This window comes from Camelus ferus, chromosome 6, assembly GCF_009834535.1.
Source record: "Camelus ferus isolate YT-003-E chromosome 6, BCGSAC_Cfer_1.0, whole genome shotgun sequence".
NCBI classification, from domain to species: Eukaryota; Metazoa; Chordata; class Mammalia; order Artiodactyla; family Camelidae; genus Camelus; species Camelus ferus.
In genome coordinates, this window is record NC_045701.1 from 93,108,252 (window position 1) to 93,131,295 (window position 23,044).

Here is a 23,044-nt window from a genome sequence, read left to right on the forward strand (position 1 = left end):
GGTGGGGGGGCTGGCCAGAGAGCTTCCTGGGCAATGTTTTTTTGCCGTTCTCTTGTCTTCTCTTTTCTGAAACACTTTGCCTAAGAAAGGAAGTAACTGTTCCTTTAAAATGTGGTAGAATCCCCAGTAAGACCAGCTGGGCCTGGGGGCGTCGGGGGAGGGAGGGTCTGACTGCTGTTTCCGGCTCCTCCCGACTCGTCAGTTCTCCGGGTCTCCCTCCCCTGTGCCGCCCCGGTGCTGGGCGTTCGTCCCGGCGCTCTCCCGCCCCGTCTGGCTGTTCGGGCTTACCGTCTGAAATGGCAGCACCGTGCACGGCCCTCCGCTAATGTGGAACCTATTGTGTATATAAGATCCCTTCTGAGGACTGCACAGCTGGCCTTGCGAATCTTGGCACGTGCTGTGCCCATTATTTAATCCTAAGAATGACTGGTTTCCTGCTCAGCCCAGTGGCCCGGAAGCAGCGGTAAGTGCTCCACGTGTGGAGCCCTGACCGGGAGGCGGATGTGCGCGCCCAGCCCCAGCCCCCGGCGAGTCTGTCCAGCGGGACCTCTGTTTTCCCTGTTCTACAGACGGGGATACGGAGGCACTTGCCCCCTGAGGGGAGGGTGCTCAACCTTCTCCTCGGCACCTCTGGGGAAGCCTGTATGTTGCTGAAACTCGACCTCCAAACCCAGCTTACGATATTGAGGCTTGAGGACAGACTTTTGGATGAAGTAGAAAAGGCAGCTTTATTTCTTTGCAGGCAAAGGAGGTCACAGGGGGCTAATGCCTCTAAGACTGTGAGCCTGCCGGGGAGAGAAGGCGAGGGCTTTATAGTCAAAATCAAGAGTTCCAGGGGCAGAGCTAATTTCCATAGAGATCACATACAGGGTAACAAATTGTTGTAAAGCTGTTCCTGGTTTTGCAGATGCAGGCGTCCCTTTCCCTCTGCTGGGCACGAAGTCCTCCTCTGGCTTTGAGACTCAATATTCTTGTACCTAGAACAAACGGCGGGTGGGAAGAGGCTCTGTGGAAAAGTGCTCTAGAGAAAAATTTGTGCAGATTAAAGTCAAGTTGATAAATGCTTTTAGCCTTTTGGGTTGAGGCCTGGGATCTCCTGCTGCAGGCTGGGCTCTGCAGCTCGAACAACAGGATACAAGGAAACCACAAGGAGTCAAGAGAAGGGCACTGGGGGCAAAAGCAGGGTACTCAGCATGATCCCTGGGCCACAGGGGGGCTAGACAGGCCACCCAAGCCCCCTTCTCTCCACCCTAACCCCAGCCAGCAAGAGCATGAGAACAACCCCTTAAACCATTACACAGTTAAGCAGTTACAAACACTATTACATACGTCAGATGGTCACTGATGACAGGTGGGGTCCTCATGTGTGGATCCCCATCCCCAAACACAATTTGTAAGTGCATAAAATAAAACACATCAAGCTGCAAAGGAAACCACTTACATTGAAATACAGTTACTAGAATAATTTTTTTTGAAGAATACTTTCTTACACCATAATAGATGAGCCTAGCTCTAGCAGCCGGTGTAACGACCACGAGAACTAAAGCATCAACAAAAGTCCTGCTGAGACCCTGCAGCGGCTGGACGGGATGGGGCAGTTCGCAGGGCTTCCTGCTGCCGGCTCTCGGGTCCTCCTGCCTTCACAGGTGAGCGCTCGGTTGAGGTGAGGGGTCAGTGAAAACAAAGACAGAACCTTTCCCGCCTGAGTTCACGGACGCCCTGAGCTCTGTCCTCGGTGCATTCCAATTCAGGAGCCCGCTGTAGTTTACACCCAGTGTGAACTGTCAGAGAAAATCATCAATGAGCAATCAAGAAACTGGGTGTGGCTGAAGTGGCAGAGCGCACATTAGCACACACAGGGTCCTGGGTTCAATCCCCAGTACCTCCTCTAAAAATAAATAAATAAGCCTAGCTAACTCTCCCAAAAACAAACAAGCAAAAACAATCAAGAAGAATAATAGAAAAGAGTTTTATTTGAACTGAACTGAGGACTATTAGCCCAGAAGCCCAGTTCCCAGATGACGCTGAGAACCTGCTCTAGAGAAATGTGGTTTCCAGCACAGTTTTTTGTCCTGTCAGAGCAAAGGAAGATTAACAAGTCAAGGGTACATTCCTTCAAGGTTTCCAAAACAAACAAACAGACCAGCAGGAACACAGGGAGTCAGCACAGGGTGGGCGTTTCCTTCATCAGAATACAGGTCTCCTTTTCCTTTGGTCCTAAATGTTCTCAGACGACTGGGATCTGAGCCAGGGCGCTGGCCCCCCTCCTTCACACTGCCTTGTGGGGCCACACCCTCCCTCCCAGATTCCTTGGTCCTCCGCCCCCGGGTACTCCCCCAGTTTCGCCCTGGGGGCCTTGTGGGGCAGACGCCCACCGGGACGCCTCGTCCTCGTCCTCGGGGGGCGTTTCCCTTCCCCCTGTACCCCCTGGTTTGACCGAACATGCACTCTGAGGTTCGCGCACTTTCCCTTGACTCCATAAACACTTGTAAGGATGAGCATTTCTCCTTCCCACATCCGGTATTACTGTTGAGACACTAGGTGCGACCCTGACTTTTGCCCTTTGGTGGGGAATCCTCTTCTTTCTCTGGAAACTTTCAGAATTTTCTTTTTGTCTCCAACATTTGGAAACAAAAACGTGCCTGCCTGCCCTCACCTCTCCCGCTGGCACCTGAGCCTGTGAATTCTCCCCACACGGACTCTAAGAACGTCCCTCCCTTACTTTTCCAACGCTTCCCCTCCTCTCCTCTCTGGGACCCCTGTGGCCCAGGGTCACACCTCTGCTTTTGTCCCCCTGTGCCCCTCAGCTGCTGGGGACATTTCCCATCTCGTCTCGCCGTGGTTTCCGGCTGCCTCTCGGACGCTCTCTCACCTGTGCCCCTGCCCAGGCGCGCACCGCCCCGTCCCCTGCTCAGCTCGTCTGTCGTGTGGTTTATTGCCACAGTCATGGTCATCAAACCTAACGTTTCCACCTGGTCCTTTCTTTCATCATTTTGTGTTTGCTTCTTGTTAGGACACTCCTCCTTTAGCTACTGAAATAGATGTACCCCTTTGACTTCATTTTGCCTCATGCTTGTTTTACCTGCCTGGTCCGTCTGCTCCAACAGCAGTGCCTGACACCCTGGCTAGAGCTGGGCGGCTGCTTCCCTTCCTGGAGTTACCGAGTCCAGACTCGTTCTGCTCCCTGCACAACAGGCCAGTAAATCGGGAGGCGAGGTGTCAAGGCAAGGAATGGCGACTTTATGTGGAAAGCTGGCAGAGCGAGAAGATGGGAGACTCATGTCCCAGAGAACCATCTGTCCTGAGTTAGAAATCAGGCTCCTTTTATACTAAAAGGGGGAGGAAATTTGCTTGTTTATTGCAAACTTCTTGGTGTCTGAATCCTCTGTTCTTGGAACCCTTTGTTCTTGCAGCCGTCCACATGGGTCAGGTCACGGTGTCCCTGCAAACTTCCAACAAAACAAATGTTATTTTCTCTTCTGCAACTTGCTGTCTTTATATGGATGGAAAGGGTTATACTCTTAGAAGTCAGAGCCTTGAGAATGGCCTGTCCCGTCTACTTCAGGCTCCAGGCAATATTCTTTCACAAGAGGTGCAGAACCAGTCTGACTGAGCACAGGAAGCAGAGCAGGGGGTTTGAGCCAAAGGAGCAGATCTAACGTGGAGCCAGGCTCATTCTTGCTGCTACACTGGGGCCGCGCCCCTGGGTGAGACCCGTGTTCTGGTTCCGGGCTTGAAGGGGCGCACCTGCTGGCGGTTCTCCTCAGAGCCTCCCCGGGAGACTGAGGCGTGTGAAAGGAAGACGTCTGTGTTCAGCCTTCACCCCATTTCTGGCACAGGGCTCCTACAGAGCCCTGGCGTTTCCCAGGTGGAGAGAGCGGGCACGGGGTCTTCTGTTCTGTGACTGACGCGACTTTTGGGAGCACCTAAGGGTGGGGGCTGGTGGCCAGGAGAACCAGCCCCGTGCTTACGTGGCTGGAACTTCCGCCCCCCACCCCCCAGACCCTGGGGAGGGGAGAGGGGCTGGGGGTTGAGTCAGGCATCAATGGCCAATGATTTAACTAATGGCACCTGCGTAATGAAACTCCCGTCAGAGCCAGAAAGGACGAGGTTCAGAGAGCTTCCGGGCTGGTGAGCCCGTGGAGATTTGGGGAGGGAGGTCCATGCACGGGGCGCTTGGAAGCCCCCCCGCGCCTTCCCCACACCTTGTCCCATGTGTCCCTTCCATTCGGCTGTTCCTGAGTCTGTGTCCTGTTATAACACATAGGTAATCTAGCAAGTCAGCTGTCTCTGTGAGCTCCGTGAGCCACTCTAGCAAGTCCATGGGACCCAAAGAGGGGGCCATTGGAACCTCTGCCCTAGCCACTAGGTCAGAGGCACAAGTGGCAACCTGGACTTGCGACTGGGGTTGGGGGAGTGGGAAGGAGGCAGTCCCGTGGGACTGAGCCCTTAACCTGTAGGGTCTGATGCTGCTTCCAGGTAGTGACAGAACTGAGCTGAGCTGTGGGACAACAGCTGGTGTGGGAGAATTGCTTGGTGTGGGAAAGACACCCGTGTGGCTGTACGTGGAGGTGGGGCTGTCAGCTGAAATGGGGCACGGCCTGTAAGCCGAGAGGAACTTTCACTCAGCGGGCGGGCTGAGGGCCGGCGCCGGGAGGCAGCAGCTCAGACCCCCCTCCCCCGAGAGACTGCTCTGCTGGGGGGACGGGAGGGGCCAGGATGTTTAGGGGTTTTTGTAACAAAGACCAGGTAGTCAGAACATCAAAGGATTACCGTTAATTAAAGAAAACCGGGTATTTCAAGTTAGGAAATTTAGCGCTTTTCTGTGTATGAGAAGGTGCAAAGGTCTGGGCTCACTGAAACCGTTCCTCTGATGTGCACCTAGCAGTCCAGGGCCCGTGTCCTGTTCCTCCACATCCTGAGCTCCCTGGGGGAGAGGGGGGCATGGCTGGGGGCTGCAGAGGCCGGGCTGCCTGCTTGTCCGCATCCAGAGCCCCCTCGGCTCACTGCCGGGGGTGGCGGGAGCACCCGATGACTTGATGGCCGCAGCGTCCTCTGTGTACTGATAAGGCCGCAATGTTTTTCACTTACAGGGCCTGTGAGGTTGTAAGGTTCCACAGGGCTGGTGTCCTTATGAGAAGAGAAGAAGCAGAAACCAGGCTCAGATTCTCTCTGCTGTGTACACAGTGAGAAGGCGGCCGCCTGCCACCCAAGTAGTCTTCCCACACAGGACCACACCCACACCTGGGTCTCAGGCTTCCAGCCTCAGGCTGTGCTGAGAGTCAAATGGTCTGCAGTGTTTTGGGAGTGACAGCGACGCGCCCCGGGGGTCGGCAGCGGGGGCCAGCACAGCGATCACCCCCAGACTGAGCTCTTCTCTCTGGCGCTGCAGCCTGAGTAGGCCCCACCCTCATCCGCCACTGCCCTCGAGGCTGGTTAGAGGTGCCACCCGGAGGCCACTGCGGCCCCAGCTGGGTCCCGGGAGCTGGGTGACACTCCACCAGCAGCTCAGAAAGAAAGGCCTTGAGCCCAGTGCTCCCTCACTGGTAGGAATGCAGCCCTTCCTGCCTCCCACTCCTAATGCAGGACAGATGACACTCCTGGTACAATGAATGGCCTTCTGTCCCTCTGGCCAGGTGACCCAGAGCCGACCTGGGAGCTGGAGGAAAGGTAGCCAGGGTGGGCGGGGCCAAGGCGGCCCCCACCTGCTGCAGAGCCCCTCCCCGCCCAGGCCCGCCTGTGGGGCACCTGAGTGGGGAGAGGACTGCGTCTAACCCCCCCCCGACCCCCGCTGCAGGGCCTCAGAGAGGAGCGTGATGTGGGCACAGCCCCCTGAGAGCCCGGCTGCAAACACCGCCTCTCCCTTCAGCCTCAGAGAGCCTCTCTGATTTCCTCGCGGTCCTCAGTTCGCGGCAGACCAGAGCACGACACGGGCACTCTGAGTGGCGGGAACATGCCTTGTCCTGGGTGGAGGTCACATGGCTCTATTTATCTGTCAAAACCCACCAAGCTGCACACTTCAGGCCTATGCATTTTGCAGTTTGTAAATCATACCTCAAAACCACAGTCAAAAAAACAGTCATTGTCTTAAAAATCAGAAATACAGACCACCAGAAGACACTGAATAATTGCCGTTGGACCCGCAGTCAGTGGCTGTGACCACAGGTGCCCTGGTCCCTCCAGACACCCCTCCCCACCGGCGACGTGCACACAAAGGTCTTCAGACCACACAGCTGCCCTGGATCCCGTGATCGTGCTTCCACTGAGTCTGCCACCATTTTTAATGGCTGCACGACTTCATACTGCATGCATACACCACATTTTTCTCAACGAATTACCTATTGTTCCAAGGGTTATCTTTGAACATTGAAAATAGTACTGCCAGAAGCATCCTGGAAGCTTGCCCTCTGAGCACATTCTAAATCCTCGTCTTGAGATGAAGTCCCAGGACTGGCACTGCTGGGCAGAGGTGCTCACATCTGAAAGGCTGGTTTGTCTGCTTACGTACCAGCTGGACAGAGGAGATTTCAGCAGGTCCTTTTTGCCTGGCCCCTCGCTTGCTCTTTCCAACCTGAACCACTCCACTGCAGGACCGAGGCGGAGCGGTCAGGCCCAGACCAGAGGGAAGGGATACAAACGTGTGAGTTGCTACCGGACGTCTGCTTCTGAGGAGGAAAGGGCGGGCCCCACACGGAAGGCCGTCAGCCCCGAAGGCAGCAATTGAAAGAGGCCAAGCACGCTACAAAGCCCTACCGCAGAGGGTCGGAGCTGTGGGCGCCACAGGACTTAATGGGCCAAAGTTCCGGAGACGGGGGAACCGTCAGGAAGGGCCGACGACTCACAGCCATCTTGACCCCTGGAGACACTTGTCTGTCTAGGCCCTCGGCTAGGCCCAGGGGACGAGGACTCAGCAAAGCTTTTTGCAGGCGCGGGAGCAGAGGCGGTAAAACTAGAGACTTCACTCTCTCAGTCCAAAACATTTGTAAAATCCTGGTGCTGTATTGGGCAGGAGGCTAAGACCTACAGGCTCTCGGTTAAATCTCGGAAGACACCGGCCCCCAAACCAGATGGGCCAGAGCCAGACAAACCGTGCCCGTCCTGCCCCGGCTCAATCCCGGCCGGGCTGTGGGGTCTGCGCCCCTCCAGCCCCAGCTGCCCACAGGCTTCTCCAGTCATGACCAAGTGGCTCCTACTGGACCAAATCTTGCACAGGTAGCAACTACAGTGGCTGGACACAGACAACCGTCCCACAGCACTGGAGAGCATCCAGAAACAGAGACTGGAGGGGACGGGTGCTGGGAAGAAGGGGACAGCTGGGCGGGCTCCTGCGGTCTGTGCCCTGCCGGGCGCCTAAGCCACGATGAAACACGGTCTTACATGTGTGAAGAACCAGAGGATGGAGTTCGGGGTGACCACGAGGGAAATCCCAGAACAGAGAGAGCCACATAGAGGCAGCCGCAGATACCCCGTGATAAACCTGTCTCAAACCTCTGGCGGGTCTGTGAGCCCTGCTTGCACAGGACGGGGTCTCAGCCGCTGGGCCAGCAGCACAGAGATTGCATCGGCCACCCACCACGGGGGCCGGTGCACAGTTTGCGTCCAGTCGAGTTAACCACTGAATGAAACAAACAGGCAAACATTACTAATTTTAAAGAGAACCTAACAGAATCCTGAGTCCCGACAGCACGTCATTCACAATACGTGAGGAAAACACACAAAACCAGCACACACGCAGAGAAGCAGGAAGGTGTGACTGAGACTCAAGAAAAAGCATGGATGGAGGCCAGAAGACAAAAGAACAAACTGTTGAAGTGCTGAAAGGAAAAAGCAGTCCTCTTTGAAGAAATATCTATTCGAGTCTTCTGCCCATTTATTGATTGGGCTGTTTGTCTTTTTCATACTGACTGTGTAGGCTGTTTATAGATTTTGCACCTTAATGCTTCGCCAGCCACATCCTTCGCAAATGTCTTTCCCGCTCTGCAGGTCGTCTTTGCGTTGCTGCGCATAAACTTCCAAGTTTCATTAGATTCCATCTGTTTATCTTTGCTTTCATTTCTCTTACCTTAGGAGACAGACCTAAAAGAGTATTGCTACTATTTACATCAAAAAAAAATTTTAAAAATAAAAAATGACTATGGAAAACACACAGCTCTTTGAAGAACCAGTCTCTCTGGTTGTAATAAAATATTTATCTGAAATTCAGCAGCTCCTCCCATGGAAATCCAAATGAAGCCAAGTTTGATATTTTATTTGAGTAAAGCATCAGCCCACTGTTTTTCTATTGTTTCCAGCCCTCTTCCCTCTGCACGTTTGCAAAGCAAGCTGTTTGGAGCAGGCTGAGCGCCTTAACGATGCTTGCCTCTTAGTGATGGGATTTCGAGTGACTTTCACAGACTCTTTCTGTCATTTTTTGCATTCATTGATATTTTCATAACAAGCACTTTTCAGGATGCTAAACTGTTCTTTTGTGCCCCTTGCTTAGTCATCAATAGCTGGGTAAACTTGAGGAGGTTTCTTAACCTCTCTGAGCCTCAGTATTTACAACTTTAAAATGTAGATAAAACTTGCCAAGTTCATGGATTTTATTCTTCTTTTTCTTTTTTTTTAACTGAAACCTAGTCAGTTTACAATGCTGTGTCGGTTTCTGGTGCACAGCACCGTGTTTCAGTCACACGTGTACATACACAGGTTCGTTTTCATATTCTTTTTCGTTAGAGGTTACAAGACGTTCGGTATAGTTCCCTGTGCTCTCCAGTACGTACTTGCTGCTTGTCTGTTTTACATAGAGCAGTACTATCGGCAAATGTCAAACTCCCATTTTATCCCTTCCCACCCCCTTCCATTTTCTACGAAAAACCTTTTCATAGATTTTTGTAGGGATTATATTAGATCAGCTTTCAAAGCTCCTCTGGAGGAGGAGGCCCTTAGTGCACAGGAGCTGTTGTTGTCGGGCGGGCGTGAACAGGAGATAAAACAGAAAGGCTCACCCTTCCAGCAAGGACGGTGGGGCCCAGCAGAAGGAGATGAGGCGACACCAGAGCCGGCCACAGCCTGCTTGCTGCTCTGGGAGTGGCCGCCAGGGGTGAAAGGCAGGGAGCAGCGCCGGGAGGGGACAGAGAGGTGGCCGGGGCCGGGGCACCGCAGGACCACACACTCGATGGGATCTGGGTCAGTGTCCGGTCCGGGGGGCATGGAGCCCTCATTGCTGGGCCCCAAGACCAGAAAGTCAGGAACTCCTGGTCCCCGAGTCTCCCATCCTGAAAAAGAGGTAGAGGGACCAGGCAGCTCGACCAGGGGGAACCCGTCACAGGCCTGCCTGCAGGAGGGTGAAGGGCTGGAAGGCACTGACGTCCCCAGGGCTCACACTTCGGAAATGGGCGCCTTTGACCTGTGCCTTGCTCCGGGGCCACAGACTCACTCTGTGCTATGGGAAGAGAGTCTTCTGGGAGGAAGATACTGAAGCTGCAGCCGAGGCACGCCAGGACTGATGGACTGAGGCTTTCGAGAAGACAGAAGGCGTTCGGTACACCGGCGGGGCCCCTCAGCGAGGCCTGTCCCGACTCCTAGAGGCAGGAAGAGCTGCCCGGCCCTGGGTGCCCCCAGAGCCCGCTCACTTGGCATGCCGACGCACCTGCCACCTGCATCATTTTACCAGCTGCAGTGAGCACCTCGGGGTGGGGCTGCCAGATAAAATACAGAATGTCCGGTTAAACCTTAATTTCAGATAAGCAGCAAATGAGCTTCAGTGTAGCGACGCCCCATGCCGCACTTGGAGCACACTTGCCTGAATTGCTGCATAGGGCACACTGACACTGAAACAGTATTCTCTGTTTATCTGAAATCCAAATTTAACAGGATGCCTTGTATTGCTCTTCACCTCAGCGGGCAACCCTACTCAAGGGTCATGCTGCGCCTTTGCTTGCCTGCTATAAGCAGTGCTAACCCTGTGCCCAGCACATGGCAGGCTTTCAGTAAATGTTAGATGGGTGGGTGGTTGGGTGGGTAGATGGATGAAGGGATGGATGGACAGATGACGGATGGGTGGGTGGAGGGATGGATGGATGGATGGATGTTGGATTCTGTAAGGGTTTTAACACTAAGTAGCCTTAAGGGTCTCATGACAGAGCCAGGAAGTGCCTACTGACGGGAAGACCCACAGCTCTAACACATCTCACTGTCTCGGGGACTGCCCTGCTCAGATTCCTTATGTGTAAAAGGGAATAGTCTGTTGTGCCCCAAACAAGAGGAAGCCAGTGCGCTGGGGCACAGACTACACGTCCCCATGTAGCATGACTTTCCTGCAGGCTTCACATCCCTGCTGGTGTCCCTGGCTTCCCAGCTTCCACCTTCACACAAGCGGTCATCTCGCAACTCCCAGGACCAAGGAGCTGATCCCAGACAGCTGACCGCCCCGTGGCCATGCCCAAACTGGCAGTCAGTGTCTCCTGGCAGCCCTGAAGAGGCCTCCTCAGACCTGGTGTCCAGTCAGATACACCTCTCCCACCCGGGGATCGGGGGCCACGAGAACTGCGCTTTTGCAGAGAGACCCACCTCCACCTGCAGGGAAGGGCCTCGTGCCAGGTACATCTTGCTGACCAGCTCCAGCCTCCCCTCTTTTAGAGAGCTGCCCGCACCCACCGTTGAACCAAGGCACTGAAGAAAAGGTGTTCCGTTCCCAGCACCTCACTCTCCCCTCCCCCCTCCCTCCCACAGGCTGCCCAGGGTGGGCGTGGGACCCAGACCATCCAGAAGACTCTTCCTGGGGGTGGGGCCTCTCATCATCAATGCAGCCCTTCCTCTGAGGGCCCCAGGCAAGGGACAGCGAGCGGGAGGCACCAGACAGGGCACCAGCCTGGGGGAGGGACATCGCTGACAGGGCAAAGCTGAGCTGAGACCAGACAGCCATCCTGACCCGCACCCCTCTCCTTGAGACATCGGTCAGTGAATTCCTCTTTCTCTCCTCTCCTCCGTCAGGTTGGGTGTCTGACCCTGGCAACCACTTTGAGACAGGAGGGAAGGCGACAGGGCACAGCCATTCAAGGAATGACAGCAATTAACACCAAAATGGTGGAAGATTGAACTCCCAGTAGGCCTTGAGGATTGGGATGGTATTGGGTTTGACTTCTAGTAGACCTTGAGCTCCATTATACGCTCATTGTAATATGTTAACATGGTGAATAACACACCCACAGGCGCCACAGCAGTCCCAAGGCTGGCCACAAAAGGTCAGAGTGGGAAATGGCCAACCTCCTGGGAGTCCCGGCCCCTTCCCCAGGCCACTCAGACTGGCCCTTGCACTTACTAGCATATGGAGCCACAGAGCCCATAAAAACCAGCAACACGGCGCCTCGCGGCCGCCCCCTCTCTCCCACACTCTGTCTGTGGAGAGTGCACCTACTTTTAATATGAACACCCAGCCCCCACACCTCGTGGCCTTTCTCTTGCCTTTCAACGTATCTCTGAGTAAATCTACCTTCACTCAACTGTGGCTCGCTCCTGAATTCTTTCCTGTGCGGAGCCAAGGACCCACGTCTGGCGGGGCACGTCCCAGGGGCTCAGCTGAGGCCTGGGACCTGGCCCTCCTCACGCCCCACACCCGTTTCCCTGCATCACATCTCTGGCACCCAACATGGGGCATTTACGTAAAGAAACGGGGCTCAAAGGGCGTAATCTCGACCCACCTATTGGGCTACGGCTCCCCTCTCTTTGGAGGGTGGCGGGGGGCTTCTCCCACGCTGTGCAGATTCACGTAGCCCTTGGGTGGCGGCTGGCGCTGCCCGCAGGGTCTGGCAGAGAGCAGCTCTCCAGCTGCGAAGGAGCCCCGAGCCCAAGGGCCCAAGGCTGTTCTCCTCGGTCTTTTCTCACTCTCCCCTCTACCGCTCTATCTCTGGACTCGAGAAGATCCACCAAGGAGACCCCTCGGACACCCAAACCAAGACCACGTGGCAAGTAACTGGCGAGATTCCTCTCCATGTTTCCTTGAGCCCAATTCCCTTTCCCTACACAGTCTTGGTCCAGTTGTGGGAGGGATGCTGGAACTGCGAAAGGGGCCCAAACTGTGGGAACTCTGGGAGTTCCCCTTTAAAAATTTGCAGCCCAGCCCTGCCCGAGTGCCCTCGGGGCTCACGGCGTCATTGCACCCGTGGGCGGGAGCCATGGGCAGGCACTCCCCTTGCGGATCTATCTGCGGATCTATCGGATCGTGGTTTCTCGAACCCCTCGGCGGGTCACAGGTTTCAGTGCCTCTGAGAGGGAGTGGCGGGAGGGCACTCCCTCGGTGGGCCTAAGGATCTCTAGTGTAGGAAGCGCTGTGGCTGCAGCTTTCCCGTTTTGTCCTGGATTTTTACCTTTTGGAGCTATTTTGTTTCCCCTTTCGCAAAAGGTAATCAGCTTAGTTGCCTCAGGACCTAGGTCTCCTTCCCTCTAAAGGGCTTAGACCCTGGGACTCTAGCCACCTTCTCCCGCTGGCCCTTGCTCCTTCCCTTAACCAGGACAGCCTAACCGAGATGGGGACAACTACAAGTGCCCAAAGGGGCCCCGTTAGGGTGCGTATTAGTACACCGGGAAAAGCTTAAATAGGGTAGTTGAAAGAAAAAGGAGTTAATTTTCCTTTGCAGGACTGCATGGCCCCTGTGCAAACCAGGGGACCAAGAGGTCTGGCCAAACAATGGGTCATTAAATTACAATGCTGTCTCACAGCTGGACCTGCTTTGTAAGAGGAGGTAAATGGGGAAGTCCCACGTGTCCGAAAGTCCCTGACCCCGCCCCAAGACCCAGCTGTAGGGACCCCCTGCCGGGTGTGCCTGGCTCCCGTGCCCTTCAGAGCGTCTCCCCCACAGGAGCTCGATGTTTTAGGCGACTCCTTATGGGGCCACCTCCCCGAGGTCCACAGCCAGGAGCTTTGACCTCCCTCGACTCTGAGGGGGGTAGTCTTCCCAATCATCTACCCCTGAGCCCCTTCTGGGCAGCTGGGGACCGCAGATCCCCATGAATCAGCTCGTGGAGCTGGCGTTTAAAGTATTCAACAATGGAGACAGGGCTGAAGAGGCAAAAAGGATCCAAGGACAACAGCGAAAGACACATTCCTAGCGGCAGCCTTAACCCCTGCACCACCTCAGTGTCACCCTCCACAAAGACCCATGGCGAGGACAGGTTCCAGGTTGCCTGGATCAGAGCCACTGCCTTGCCAAAAAGGGACCTGTTTAAGGTGCGGCCAGGAGGGCCGCTGGAAAAATGAATGCCCCATGTATGGGACAGTCCATTGGGACCCTGCCCTATATGCAAACAAAAAGGCCACTGGAAGCGGGACTGCCCCTAGTCCCGAAGGGGGCTTGGGGCTCCCAAACCAATGATGGCTGAGATGACTGAAGACTGACGGGGCCCAAGGCCCTCCCTGGCTCCCACAGGACACGGGGTCATTCCTCCGGAGGAGCCTCGGGGAACCTTGACGTGGCAGGCAGAAGAGCTGTCTTCTTACCAGATACGGGAGCCACCTACTCTGTGCTGACTGATTCCCCTGGACCCTTGTCCTCCCCATCCTGCGAAGTAACAGGGGTTGACAGAAAGCCCCAAACCAAGCAATTTTCAGCCCCCCTTGGCGGCCTGCTAGCAGATTTTACCTTTGCACATCAGTTTCTGCTCATATCGAGTGCCCCCTCCCCTTGTCGGGAAGGGATTTACTCACCACATTCCAGGCAGTAATACAACTTGGAGACCCTCATGAAGAAGGCGCCCACCAAGAAAAAAGACTCCATTTGGCGCCCAGGGAGGCTGGCAGTCTTATACGGCAGCTGTCAGATCCCATGTCCTGGGGAACCCACCTCAGCACTAAATCAGGGGAGATCTCCCTTCCACCCCGTATTGTTTCGCAAGTAAACCCTGCTGTCTGGGAAACTGAGGTCCCTGGCAAGGCCACTAACGTGCCCCCAGTTCAGATCTCGTTAAAGCCAAATGCTGATTACCCATGGAGGAGACAGTATCCCTTGAGGCCTGAGACCCAGCGAGGTGTCCAGCTTTTGATAACCAAGTTCTTAAAGTACAGGCGGTTACGATCCTGCCAGTCTCCGTGTAGTACTCCTGTGCTGCCCATAAAGGAGCAAAATGGAGAATACTGGTTTGCTCAGGACCTGAGGGCAGTTAACGAGGCAGTGGCCCCAGTTCATCCTACAGTCCCTAATCCATACACTTTGTTGACCAGGTCCCAGAAAATGCGGCCTAGCTCCCAGTGCTAGACTTAAAGGATGCTTCCTTTTGCATTCCTCCGCATCCAGACTCCCCCTCACTCACTCCTGTGTGGGGACTCCTGAACAGCTTACTCCAGCCGGCCAGCTCTCAGGGGCGAGCCCCTGTCCGGTCCGGATGCAGGATGGTTTACCGGTGGAAGCAGCTTTATACACAATGGAACAAGGAGGGCTGGTTACGCTACAGTAAAGCTACAAACAGTCATTGAGTCTCTTCAGCCCAGACTTCGGCCCAAAAGCCTGAACTAAGGGCTTTAGTCAGAGCACTCCAGTTAGGAAAAGCTTTAAGGACTAACATCTATACTGATGCTAAATATGGCTTCCTGGTGTGACAAGCCCACGCTGCCGCTGCCGTATGGAAAGAGAGGGGACTGCTGACAGCCAGGGGTCCCCGATCAAACACCAGGCAGAAACTCTAAAACCCCTAGAAGCAAGAGGCTGCGGTCACACACCGCAGGGGACGCCCGAAGGGCGATTCTGCCCTGATAACGGGAAACCCCGGCGCAGACAAGGCGCCGAGGCTGCGGCCAGAGCACAGCCGGGCTCACAGCTGCAGGTCTCCCACCTGAGGGCCAGCCTCTCCCAACTGCGCCGTCCTCTACACCTGAAGCGGGCAGGTGGGCAAAACACAGGCGGCTAGAGAAGAACCTCTCAGGGTGGCTGAGAAAAGGTAATAAGCTCCTCATTCCTGGGGACAAGCAGTGGAAAATAATCAAGCATCTCCACGAGTCCACCTACCTAGGCGGGACTCCACACTCAGACTAATTTCTCAAGTGTTCCCAGGCCAGGGACTGTCCCAAACGGTTAAGGAAGTCCCTAGGTCCAGTGAAATATGTGCCCGCTGTGACCCAGGGAGCCACCCTCTACCCCCACCCCTACTCCGGCCCACACAACATCGGGGAGCTTATCCAGGGGAAGATTGGCAAGTGGGCTTTACTCAGATGCCCCCTTGTAAGGGATGGAAGTACCTGTTGGGATTCATAGACACCTTTACAGGGTGGGTAGAAGCTTTCCCCACCAGAACAGAAAAAGCAATAGAAGTGTCAAAATTTCTGCTCAAAGAAATAATCCCGAGATTTGGGCTACCAAAGAGCTTACAGGGTGATTGATAATGGACCCTCCTTCACTGCCACGGTGGCTCAACAGGTCTCCTCCGCTCTGGGTATGAACCATCGCCTCCTCTCTTCCTGGAGGCCCCAGTCCTCAGGCAAGGTGGAAAAAGCCAATCACGTTCTAAGGAGAACACTTGCTGAGCTGTGTCAGGAGACTTCAGAAACCTGGGTCCCCCTCCTGCCTGTAGCCCTCCTAAGAATAAGGACAGGCCCCTAAGGGAATGTTAAAACTTAGCCCATTTGAAACGATGTGTGGAGGCCCTTTTAACTGCAGATTTCCTGCTTGGTGGGGAAGTTCATAGATTAGCTTCCCACATTGTTAGCTTCAGTCAAGGTCAAAGGCTCTCCAAGAACATGGAAACAAAATGTTGCCCTCTCCCGCAGAGGAAAAGGCTGACGTCCCTGTCCAATCAGCAGCCTCTGTTTTACTAAAAACTTGGAAGGAGGGTCCCCTGAAGACCAGCTGCAGCCAGAACAGAAGGGACCATGTCAGGTAACACTGAGCACCCCAGCTGCTGTTGAGCTACGAGGGACTGCCAGTTGGGTCCATCGGTCCAGAATAAAGCCTGCAACTTACAAGCCCCAGCAGGAGCCAGGAGACACCTGCACTTGCGAGGCAATACACGACCTCAGGTACCTGTTTCAGAATAACAAATAATATCGTGTAGTGGTGATTGCAAGTGTTTAACCATGCCTTTTAAGTCTTTTTTTCATTACAGACTGTCAAACTGCTGTTACAAAGGTGCTTCATCTTTAAGAAAATTCATCAGAAGTCCATGGAAACCGTGGTCACAGCAGCCCCACATCAGACGATGGCTGTGCGAGGATTCCAGCCCACACCCTCAGCCCTCGGACGCTAAAACAAAAGGCTGTCCTGCCCCTTGGGCCCCTAGATTAGACATTCAGAGATTTTTACTCCCTGATAGGCAAGGTCAACACCCCTACTCAGCCTGGAAGCAGTTTCAGAAGACGGACCTTCGCCCCTCTGCAACCCCATAAGATTATGGGAGTAAAATCTGTGAGGGGGGAATGAGACAGGATGGAGGGGGGCAGGGCACAGCCGTTCAAGGAAGGCCATAGCAATTAACATCAAGAAGTGAAAGATTTAGCCCCCGGTAGGCCTTGAGGCCCAAGATGGTGGGAGATTTAACTTCTAGGAGACTTTGAGCTTCATTATACGCCCATTGTAATATGTTAACATGGTGAATAACACACCCACAGGCTCCACGGCAGCCCCAAGGCTGGCCACAAAACGTCAAAGAGTGGGAAATGGCCAACTTCCTGGGAATCCCAGCCCCTTCCCCAGGCCACTTAGACTGGTCCTTCCACTTATTAGCATGTGAAGCCACCAAGCCCATGAAAACCAGCAACACGGCGCCTCGCAGCCGCCCCTCTCTCTCCCTCTACGGAGACGGCCCGCAATCTGTCCATGGAGGGTGTACCTACTGTTAATCTGAGCACCCACCCTCACACCTCGTGGCCTTTCTCTTGCCTCTCAGTGTATCTCTCTGCATAAATCCACCTTCACTCAACTGTGGCTCACTCTTGAATTCTTCCCTGCGCGAAGCCAAGGACCCACGCTTGGCGGGGCACGTCCCAGGGGCTCAACTGAATCCTGCGACACGGCCCTCCTCACGCCCCACATCCGTTTTTCCTGCATCGGTCCCTTCTGCACATAACATGACACAGGGGATCTGTCATAACTCCAGGGTAGGAAGGCAGTGCAGCCCAGGAGGTGCCCCAGCCAGAAAGGGTGTTGCCTCCACCACCACCCCTGCCCCTCGGGGGGAGGGGCCGACAGAGCAGAGGAGGGGCCGGAACGCCACCAGAGCCCATGCAGAGTCACCCTCTCATGCCCAGCCCCCATCTCCTGCAGGGTGGTCGTCTCAGGGATGTGTTGAACGGAAGGCTCAGGGCTGCTCAAAGTGCTCGGAGCCAAGATTCCCACAACCAGGGACAGCAGGTTTCAGGTCCTGGACACACCAGGGGCCGGAGCGGGTCACCTGGTGCCCTGCAGTGTGCGGGCTCTGGGGCCCCTGAACGGGGGTGAGGGGGTCCCTCTGAAGCCCCCTCGCTGGAGCCCCCGGGGTGGCCTGGGTTTGCTATTGTGAGCACCGGACACCCCTCCCTGTGGACTTCTGGGGTCCCACTGGGGGCTGGGTGGAAAGAGCCTCCACCCCCACCCCAGGCAGCCCAGGGACCCTCAGAGAGGACAGGCCTGAGGTGTGGGCCCCCCCGCAGCCCTGCCCCCTGCCTCTCCTCTCCCCGTAACCTTCCCAAGGAGACAAATGGTGGTGGAAGCGCTTCCTTCATTTTCCGGAACGTGACTCAGATGCAGCTGCCCTCTCAGCCCCAGCAGCAGCCTGCAGCCGGCAGGGGGCCAGGGGCTCCCAGAGCCCTCCCCGAGAAGACTCCACCTGGAAAATGCAGGGTGGAGGGGCTGGACACTCCCTGCCAGAACCCCCTACCCAGGCCACTCACGCCTCCCTGCCCGCTGCTGGCACGAGCACCCTACCCCCAAGTGGCAGGGGGAAGCGTGTCCCGGGCCCCTCAGGGGTCTGAGCTGCCAGGGGAAGTGGCCCCCAGGGGTCAGGGCTGGGGGGAGGAGTGGGGACTGGGCCGGTGGAGGCACCTGCACCGGTGCCTGGCTGAGCTCCGCTTCTCAGGGACACGGCCGTGGCCCAGGGGAGGGCTGGGGGGTGGGGCGAGGGCTAGCAGGGCATCCTGAGAGAGGAGGACTAGAGAAGTTTCCAGATGCAGGAGGTCCCGCCAGCAGCGGTCAGTGTGGAATGTTGCAGGAAGTAGGCAGACCGGCCTCCTCCCAGGAGAATGTGAGCCAGAGGCTGAGCAGGGCAGAGGTCACCCAGGAATCCCCCCCCCCCCCCAGGGACACTAACTGCTCTGAGCTCAGGAGGCCACTCCCCCTCCCCCCACAAGGATTCCCCCTGGAAGTCCCCAAGGATACTCTAGGGTGGGACCTGGGGAACCTCCGCTGGGTGGGGCACTGCTGGAATTGCGGCCAGCTTCTCCCTGCCAGCCCACCCCGTCTCTCTGTCTCTCCTGTCTCGAGCTGTTTCCCAGGACTCAGATACACACATGCACACACAGGCACACACCCGTCTAACCTGGCAGGACGCTGAAAACAGAATTCTCTTCCCAGAGAGCCACCATGGCCCCCATCCCACCCTCTCATCCCACCACCCTCCCCCACCCCCAGGCCCAGCTGTCAGCTGCAGAAACTGAGGCCCAAGGAGGTTAACACCCTTTCCAGGGCCGGTCTAGGACCCTAGACCCCAGACCCTAGCCTGCAGTTCCCTCCGTGGGGACATCCCCTCATCTCGGCCTGGGCAGTTCCCTAGGAGCTAGGATGGGCCTGCATGAGGGACACCAATGCTGACAGGTCCTGGGAGGTCCCTGGGCCCTCCCACACCCCCAGGGGCCCCTGACAGCTTCACCCAGATACCTGCAGAATCCAGCACCATCCTGGGGTTCCTCTCAGGCCTCCTTGACTGGGCTGCTCCCCACGTGAGCTTCAGTTTCTTCATCTGTAGGTTGGGGATGCCAAGATCCCCCACTCAGGTCCCAACCTGCCCTCCAGGAGGAAAGGGGTGGGTGTGGAGGTGAAGGAGCTGGGGGGGTGGTGCTGGGGGTTTGTCTTCTCTAAGGTGGGAGATGCTGACTTCAAACTGGAGCTAGTTCCAGAGGGAGACATGGGACGTGGGCTCCAAGCACCTGCCTTCCGTGTGGCCGAGAGCAAGCCCATAGCATCATGGACCCCGGGTTTGCCCATCTGCCTACGGGTGACACCTGCAGGGCAGAGCTGTATGAGGGTCGAAGGAGCTGGGTCTCAGCAGGTGCCCTGCGTCCCAGGCTGAGTGCCTGCTGTGTGCGTGCACCGCCCTCGGAGCCCTTCTAGGGCAGGGCTGGGCCTCCTTGTCTCTTTGTCCCCCTGGCTGCCTGCTGCATGTTCTAGGGCCGTGGGCACTGCCCACATCCATCAATGAGGCAAACAGCAAAGCTGGGCCGCACTGAGCCACCCAGGGAGGACCGCAGCAAAACCCAAGCTCCCAGGTCCCGGCCGCTGGGTCTGCCGCTCTGGTGGTTTTAGCGCAGGGCTGTGGGGAAGGGGGTTCTGGGCTTTCTCTGGACAGTCATAAGCTGCATGGGGACTGTGGTCTCAGAGGAAGGCAGCACAGTGGCGGAGACGGGGTCCCCAACCTTTGTAAATTGCCAGCTGTCCCCAGAGACCTAAGCTTACTCATTCTCGGCCCATACTGGGCGTCCTGGCCGCCTTCACCATCCGGCACCCGCGACTCCCACCATCTTCCCAACAGCCGGGCGGTGGCCTCCTCGCCTTGCAGGAACCAAAAGCTGGCTCCCCAACACACTCCCACATGTGCACACTACTGTCTAACTCCCACCAGACCCTGCCAGCCCAGCCCCTATGTCACAGCCTCCCCTGGCCCTGCCGCCCCTTCTCTCCCCGCTCCAGAGGGATCTGTGACATCACAAGTCAGGGTCCCCACCCTCATTCTTGCTTAAACCGCAATTCCTTCCCCCTGCTCTCAGAGTAAAACCTACTTTCCTTAAACAGTATGGAAATTCCTTAACAAACTAAAAATAGAGCTACCATATGATCCAGCAATCCCACTCCTGGGCATATATCCTGAGAGAATTGTAATTCGAAAAGATACATGCACTCCAGTGTTCACAGCAGCACTATTTACAACAGCCAAGACACGGAAGCAACCTAAGTGTCCATCCACAGATGACTGGATAAAGAAGATGTGGTACATTTATACAATGGAATACTAGTCAGCCATAAAAAGAATAAAATAATGCCAATTGCAGCAACATGGATGGACCCAGAGATGATCATATTAAGTGAAGTAAGTTAGAAAGACAAATATCATATGATACCACTTATCTATGGAATCTGAAAAAAATGAGACAAATGGAGTTATTTGCAAAATAGAAACAGACTCACAGACAGAAAACAAAGTTCCAGCTACCAAAGGGGAAAGGGGGGAGGGATAGACTGGGAGTTCGGGACTACCGTACATACACACTATTGCATATAAAATAGACAAACAGCAAGGACCTACTCTATAGCACAGGGACCTGTATTCAACATCTTATAATGACCCATAATGAAAAAGAATCTGGAGAAGAATACGTATATGTAACTGTATCGCTTCGCTGTACACCTGCTACTAACACAACACTGTACATCAATCAAACAAATCAATAAAGTCAGAATCATACTCTCCTTGTCCTGGGTGACCTTCTCCAATGATTCTTGCCCCTCCCTCCCCTTGGTGTGTCCAAAGGAACTTTCCCTGCCCCCAACAAAGTGGCCCAGTCACCACCAAACCTGGACTTCAGCCAGGTCATTGGTAAGCTGCTGGCAGCTGGGCCTCACCTCCTGCTGGGCCTTGGACATGGAGCTCATTTTTGCAGGCGGCAGGGGAGTTGCTCAGAAGACTTCATCCAATCCTCCCCCAGCCCTAGGCAGGAAGGTCACTGGTGTCCTCACTTTGGGGGGGCGGGGACATGGCGGGGAGGTAGTGGGGAGCCCCAGCTCTGAGCAGCCAAAGCCAAGCAGCTTATAAGCAGCAGAGCCAGGATCTGGGTTGGGCCTCTGGACCACAGTGCCCACTGTCCACAGGGACGTAAGTGGCCTCCAGCAGGGCCCTCCCTAGGCAGGCCAGGACAAGCCCAGAGCTCTGGAATTCAGTACCATGGGAGGTACTCCCTGTCTGCACAGGGCCCTTCTGGGCGGTGGTCAGGCCACACCCATCTCTCAGGGCCTCTGCACACCCTCAGCACAGCACACACACAGCCCGCCCATTGCCCCACTCTCTGCTCCCCCTCAGCTGCCGGTGGATGGTGACTCACGCCTGAGTCAGCAGCTTCAGGAGAGGACATGGCCACATCTTTGCCAACACAAGTGGCGGGGGATCCAGAAAGGCCCTGTGAGCTGGGATCAGCAAGGACCCCCGGATAGGAATGAACCAGTCACACCCGGCGCAGTCCCGCCCCGCAGCCCTGGAGCCCTCTCCTGGGAAAAATTGATTCACACACAAAGCCCACCCTGGCGGTAGGCGGGGGGAGGCGGGGAGAGGCCAAGGACAGCCCAGCCGGTGGAAGAGGAACCGGATACAGTGGCGGGGGGGTCTCCCCAGGAGGAGCCTTCTGGGCTCACTCAAACTGCAGCCCCCCACGCGCTCCCCACTGGATACCTGCCCACTCACACCCCCAGCAAACATCGCCCAGCACCCTCCGAGCCAGGGCCGGAGCTGGGCGCAGATGAGAAAATAGAGCGGTGCCTTGGGGGGTGCAGGCATGGGGGGCAAAGTGATGGGGGATCCTCAGACTAGATGGCGAGAAGAAACGGGGAGGAGAGGCGAAGGGGTCCCAAGCAGCTAAAGCAGGGAAGGGGCATCTCGCTGACCCCCTCCCCACCGTGCAGCTGAGGGTCTGATCTTAAGAAGGTATTCAGTGTTCAATAGACAAGTGATCCAATTTAAAATGCGGAAAAGACAAAACGAACGTCCGTGAGAGCCATCTAGAGAAGGCTCCGCGCCGTGCCCGACCCTGGCCTTCGAGGCGCTGGATGTGGCGCTGGCTGCGCCCCGCTGCGCTCGCGCAGCCTGGGGACGCTGTCCGGGTAGCACTTGGCGCCCGACGCGCCCGCCCACGGCGCCTCCCGCCGCAGGGCGCTCGGAACCACCCGCCGTCCCCACTCGCGGTGGGGCCGCCACCCCCTCTTGGCGGTGTCCCGTCACCGCTCCGCTCGGCAAATTCGAGCTTGATTTCTATTAACTTCAAAAATATGGCCAAGGTAATAAGGAATTGATGGATGAAAGGAAATGGTGACGTCACCCGGGACGGCCACCGAGGGCCTCCAGGGGGAGAGGACTTGCGCTGACCTGAAGGAGGACGCGCAGGGCCTGGAGAGGCTCGCGGGGCGGGGCCGAGGGGTGTGGGGTGGCACAAGGAGTGGGGACAGTCGGGGTTCTTTCGGAGGCACTCATACCTGCCACCCCCGACTCGCACCCACACGCCCCGCCCTCATCCCGGACCCTCAGACGCACCCCACGGGGAGCTCACAGTCCAGTCAGGGAGAGCGAGGACGCTCACGCTGGCCTGCGTAAGGAGCGGGAGGTCAGAGTTTTCTGGGGGAAAGAGAACAGTGATCCTGCCGGGGACCGGAAGGGCGCAGACGCATGGAGAGCCTCCGTGGAGGGGGCGCCTTGAAGGGGTGGGGGGAGTTCTCTGGGAGGTGGGGGAGACGAGGGCAGTGGGGGGTGCCCCCAGCAGAGCCTGTGCAGAGGGCTGGCAGAGACAGGGAGGCCTTAGGCTAGGACTGACGTGGCCATTGTACACAGCAGAACCGTGCCTGGTTTCGGGTTTGGGGGTTATTTTTAACCCTTACACCTCCCCCACTGCTCTAGAGGAGAAAGGAGAGTTGTGATGTGGGTCAGAAGATGCCGACAGCAAGGGGGGATGGGCAGGAGGAGCTGTGAAGGGGACCTGTTCTGGGGGCTTCAGGAGTGCCGAGGGGCACTTCCCCTGACCCAGCACATGAAATCTGTAAACTCTTCATTCGCTGGAAAGCTAAGGTTCCAGGGGATTCTTTTCCCTGTAAGGAGAAGAGGCTTACAGACTAATTCCAGGATGGCTGGCTGG

The 23,044-nt window shown here is 56.2% G+C and overlaps 1 long non-coding RNA gene across 4 annotated transcripts; it reads right to left on the reverse strand.

Annotated features, from left to right (window-relative positions):
- Positions 1-709: 709 nt before the first annotated feature.
- On the reverse strand, positions 710-22,546 carry LOC116664427. 4 transcript variants are annotated; one of them, XR_004320977.1, is made up of 3 exons: positions 22,450-22,546; positions 18,816-18,939; positions 710-5,130 (listed from the first exon to the last, which is right to left on the reverse strand). It is a non-coding gene; the product is annotated as an uncharacterized LOC116664427 (long non-coding RNA). The 4 variants fall into 4 exon arrangements; XR_004320979.1 differs by lacking the exon at positions 22,450-22,546 and adding an exon at positions 20,775-21,327; XR_004320980.1 differs by lacking the exons at positions 18,816-18,939; positions 22,450-22,546 and adding an exon at positions 6,509-7,985.
- Between the last annotated feature and the right edge of the window lie 498 nt (positions 22,547-23,044).